At 42.7% G+C, this 5,503-nt stretch overlaps 1 pseudogene; it reads left to right on the top strand.

The window, feature by feature from the left end:
* Window positions 1–4,092: 4,092 nt before the first annotated feature.
* Window positions 4,093–4,458, top strand: LOC102860386 (annotated as a pseudogene).
* The last annotated feature ends 1,045 nt before the right edge of the window (window positions 4,459–5,503 follow it).

Here is a 5,503-nt window from a genome sequence, read left to right as displayed (position 1 = left end):
TGCAAAGCACACCTTAAAGACCACTCAGCGTAAGCCCATGCGTGTCTGTCAGGCTTCCTCATGATACAGTACTTTTCTTGAGCCACACAGAGCTGTTTGCACATGGGCCCAATATTTGATCATGACTAGGGTGGAATTAATAATTGATAATTAAACAATGTGACTATAGAACAAGAGTTGAGTGAGACGAGAGATGCATACTCAGACGGCAAGGCAACTGGCTGGTGGTAGCACTACATAGACACCCTCTGGGGCCAGGGGGACCACTGTGACTGGACAAGAAGTCAGCTGCCCAGGGTTCCTGGCACAGGTACAGGTGAGTTGGCTAGCTGGTGAATCCCAGATTGCTTGTAAGATTCACTGCATCATCTTTTTAAGAGCTTTAACATTTTCACACTTCACACCTGGAATGAAAGGTAGCTGCCCATCCCCAAGGATTTGGAAATGGAGGTGAATCCATGTACTTAGAGAGGAGAACTCTAAAAAGACAAATACCTTCTTCTAGCAATGATAGAGAAAGCCTTCCCATAGAGTGGGTACCCTGAATTCAGACAAGAACAAAAACTCTCACCAATAGGCAACAACTTGATTGTTGTTGTTGTTGTTGTTGTTAAGTGCCATCGAGTCGCAGGTGACTCATAGCGACCCTATGAAGGAGAGTCCTCAACGCTTGGGTGCCTCTCTTTCTCTCTCCAGGTTCACAGGGTTTCTGAAGGCAAGCTATTATGAAAGTGGATGCCACTCCTCCTTCCAAGCTAACAACTTGATAGATGGAATAAAAATTGAAGTTATCAACTATTTTGTTTTAATGAATCTACAATCAACATCCATGGTAACAACAGTCAAGACATGAGAAGACATGTTGCACTGGGAAGATCTGTCAAGAACCTCTCCAAAGAGACAAATAAAAAGAATGGCAATACAAAGACTAAGGTGTGCCTGGTCCAAGTCATGGCACTTTTAGTTGATTTCTAAGTCTCTTTAAGTTGGACAACGAATAAGGATGATAGAAGAATCAATGCCTTTGAATTGTGGTATTGGACTGCCAAAAGAACAAACAAACCAACCAACCTGCCTTATAGGAAGGATCAGGATTCTCCTTAGAGACAAGGATGTGAAACTTTACCTCATATACTCTGGGCATGTTGCCAGAAGGGACCAATCCTGGGGAAAAGAATCGTGCTGGGAATGTTAGAGGGTCAAAGAAAGAGAAGATCCTCAGCAAGATGGATTGTCCAGGGATTATTACAATGGCCTTGTGCAAATCAGAGATCGTGAGGATGGTTCAGGACAGGTCAAGTTTCAGCTATGGTGTTCACAAGGTCATCATGAATGGTACTTGACTCAGTGGCACCTAACAACAGAGCTGGTGGCTTGGGTTCAGAGTTCAGACTTCAAGCCACAAAAATTGTGAAAGAATAAATTTCTATGTCTCAGAGACACCTCCTTGTGGTATTTCTGTTATAGCAACACTAGATCACTGTGAGGTGTGTTGTGACAGGTATATGTATTCGTATACATATACACATAAACATGTATACACGTATATAATACATATATACACATGTATATATACGCACACGTGTGTGTGTGTGTGTGTGTGTGTGTGTGTGTGTGTGTGTATAAATGGATTTATTGTGGAACCAAGCAAGCTGAAATTGACAATCTCAATCTCTTCTTCATCTGTCATGATTCTCCTAATTGGCCTAATGGTGAGAATTTTTCTTGATAATGAGCTTCAATCCACATTGAAGCCTACAATCCTTGACTGTGCAGCAAGCGCTTCAGGTCCTCCTGATTTTCAACAAGCCAGGTTGTGTCCTCTGCCTATCACAGGCTGTTGTTGATGAGTCTCCCCCCAATTTTGATGCCTCATTTATCCTCACAAAGCCCAGTCTCCCAAAAAAGGTATGGAGACAAGAAATAATCCTGACACAATCCTTTCTTGATTTTGAGCCATGCATTGTCTCCTTGCTCTGTTCTGATGAATGCTTCCTGGCCCAAGTATAGGTTTCACATGAGCACAGTTCCCATTCCTCTCGATGTTAGCCACAATTTATTGTTTTTTTTTAATTTTTTTTAGGGCAATTTATTGTAATCCACACAGTCAAATGCCTTTCCATAGTCGATGAAACATAGGTAGACATTGTTTTGATATTCTCTGCTATAGGCTGAGATCCATATGACACTGGCTATGATGTCCTTAGTCTCCCCCCCCTTTTCTAAATACAGCTTGTATTTCTGGTCATTCTCTGCCGATGTACTGCACCATGATAGACGGAGAGGAGATTGAGATTGTCAACAATTTCAATTTGTTTGGCCCCACAATCAACACACTTGGCACCAGCACTCAGGAAATCAAAAGAGTAATTACATTGGGAAAATCTGCTGTCAGGAACCTCTCCAGATAGCTAAAGTCTGTATGGAGACTGAGGTACACTTGATCCAGTCTATGGTCTTTGCAATTGCTTGCTACGCATCAGAGAGCTGGATTGAGGATAACAGAAGAAGGATTGATGCCTTTGAGTTATGGTGCTGGAGAAGAGTGTTGAACATTTCATGGACTGCCAAGAGAACAAACAGGTTTGTCCTGGAGTAGGTGAAACCAAGTCATTCCTTAGAGGCAAGGATTTTGAACCACTGCCTCGCATACTTCAGGCATGTGATTGGAATAATGGGATTAAGTGTGTCAGAGACAGAGTAAGACAGGATTCAGAAAGGAAAAAGAAGGGAAAAAGTCAGGAGTCAGAGCTATTGTGTTTATGGTTGCTATGAGTCACAGGCAACTCAACAGCACATAACAACAATGTATGTGTGTTGTTGTTGTTGTTGTTGTTGTTGTTGTTAAGTGCCATCGAGTCGAGTACGACTCATAACAACCCCATGAACAAAAGACCTGAACCCTATTCTGTAACTATCATCGTTTCTCTATGTTCTTAAGTTTCCAGAGGCATGTGGTTTAGGAAGCGGATGCCACTACTGCTTTCAAACTTGAATTAATCTGGGAGCTCCACCAAACACCGTCCACCATCGGTAACCATTGTGGTGTATGGCATCACAGCAACCCCAAGTTACTTCAGTACAGCAAATAGACTACTGCTGTACTACTCAAAAGAATATTCATTCCAAAATACTTTCTTTAATAAAGCAAAAGCATCCCAATCCCTAATAATATTTATCTCTAGTTGTTGTTCTTGTGTGGATTCAGAACCGACCCATATAAGTGTGTGTGTGTGTGTGTGTGTGTGTGGTGTGTGTGTTGGGAACAGAGAAGAAGTATGAGTAGTTGTAAATCATGGACTTGGTGACAGAAATGAAGCTGGAGATAGAATGATAGAATTTTGCACAACTACTTATTCATTGCAAATATGTTTTATAAGAAGCATAAACTCAGACTCTACACATGGATTTCACCTGATGATATGCATAGGAATCAGATCGATTACAGATGTGGAAAGAATCACTGGAGAATCTCAATATCAGCTGTGAAAACTAGGCCAGGTGCTGATTGTGAAACAGACCACCAACTACTCATATGCAAGCTCAAGCTGTCCCACCTGAATTTCAAAACCATCTCAGGAACAGGTTTGAGGCCTTGAACAATAATGAGTGAAGACTAGCTAAGCTGTGGGAGAATATCAAGAATATCATCCAGGAAGAATGCAAAAAGTCATTACAAAGACAGAGTAGGAAGAAAAGAACAAGAAGGATGTCAGAAGAGACTCTGAATATTGCACTACAGGACCGAGAAGCCAAAGCAAAGGGAAGAAATTAAGATAATAAGAAGCTGAACAGAAGATTTCAAAGGGCAGTGCGGGAAGACAAAGTAAAATAATGATCTGTGCCAAGAGCAGAAAATTAAAGGGCTGAACTTGCTCAGCATTTCTTAAACTGAAGAACTGAAGAACACATTCAAGCCTCGAGTTGCAATACTTAAGGATGCTATGGGCAGAATAAATAATCCAGGAAACATTAAAAGAAGATGGAAACAGTTGGCTGCGGGTGGGCTATGCAGCGTCCAGCGTCTCGGCGGCCGAGCGGGGCGAGGTGGCGGCCGCCGAGTGGCGCGGCCTCGGACTGTAGCCGTGTCAACGTGTTATGATGCCGTCTCGCACCAACCTGGCTGCTGGGATTCCCAGTAGTAAAGTGAAATACTCAAGACTTTCCACAGACGATGGCTACATTGACCTTCAGTTTAAGAAAAGCCCACCTAAGATCCCTTACAAAGCCATTGCCCTTGTCACTGTGCTCTTCTTGATCGGCGCCTTTCTCATCATCATCGGCTCCCTCCTGCTGGCAGGTTACATCAGCAAAGGGGGTGCAGACCGGGCCGTTCCCGTGCTGATCATCGGCATCCTGGTGTTTCTGCAGGGCTTCTACCACCTGCGCATCGCCTACTATGCGTCCAAAGGTTACCGGGGCTACTCCTATGACGACATCCCAGACTTCGATGACTAGCACCCACCGGGGGCCACAGTCGAAGCGGCACGGGTGGGACCCAGTACAGTTTAAGACACTGGGCAGCAGCTCAAGCTAAGGGCTAAAGAGTTGTGTAGTTCGAAGATATTTAGCAAGATTGGGGCCGGATTGTATGGTTCTATCCCAAAGCTGTCAGCTGAGTTTCCAAGTAACTAAGTAGGACACGCTTTATTATTCATCTCCTGTCTTTGGCAAATCTTCCGACAAGTTTTCCACAGGAATCTATATCAAGGAAGAATAGTGATGTTAATAGTGTGAAGAGACACGGAAGGTTTTCTGCAGCGGAAAGTGTTCTCCCCAACCTCCTTCAAATTGAAATGTTCTTCTAAACAGTCTTTGATGTCAGTTTGTTCTGTGGCAAATGGAAAAATGTATGTTTGTTTTTTAAAGAGGGAACACAAGGTAAGCTTGTGGGATATTATATTGGTAAAAATTTAAAAAAAAGAAGATGGAAAGAATATACAGAGTAATTGTACCAGAAGGAATTGGTGGACACAGAAGAATTTCATGAAACAATGTATGAGCAAGAGCCTATGCTGATGAAGGAAGAAGTTCAAGCTGCTCTGAAAGAATTGGCAAAAAAACAAGGACCCAGAAATTGATGGAATGCATACCAATTGACATATTTCAACAAACAGATGCTGCCCTGGATGTGCTCACCAAGTTGTGCCAAGAAATCTGGAGGACAACCACCTGGCCAACTAACTGGAAGAGATCTATATTTGTTCCCATTCCAAATAAAAGTGACTCATCAGAGTGTAGAAATTATCAAACAATATCATATGCAAGAAAGATTCTCCTGAAGATTATCAAAAAAATGACCGGAACAGCACATCAGCAGAGAACTGCCAGAAGTACAGGCTGGGTGTAGAGGAGGCTGTAGTACTAGGGATATTGTAGCTAATGTTAGATGGATCTTGGCTGAAAGCAGAGAGTGCCAGAGGAATGTCTATGTGTTTTATTGACTATGCAAAGGCATTTGACAGTGTGTATCACAACAAACTGTGGCTGGCTCTGAGAAGAA

Source organism: Elephantulus edwardii, unplaced genomic scaffold (genome assembly GCF_000299155.1).
Source record: "Elephantulus edwardii isolate Elephantulus edwardi_28Jun2011 unplaced genomic scaffold, EleEdw1.0 scaffold00515, whole genome shotgun sequence".
Classification (NCBI taxonomy): domain Eukaryota; kingdom Metazoa; phylum Chordata; class Mammalia; order Macroscelidea; family Macroscelididae; genus Elephantulus; species Elephantulus edwardii.
This window is presented reverse-complemented; position numbering and strand designations above follow the sequence as displayed.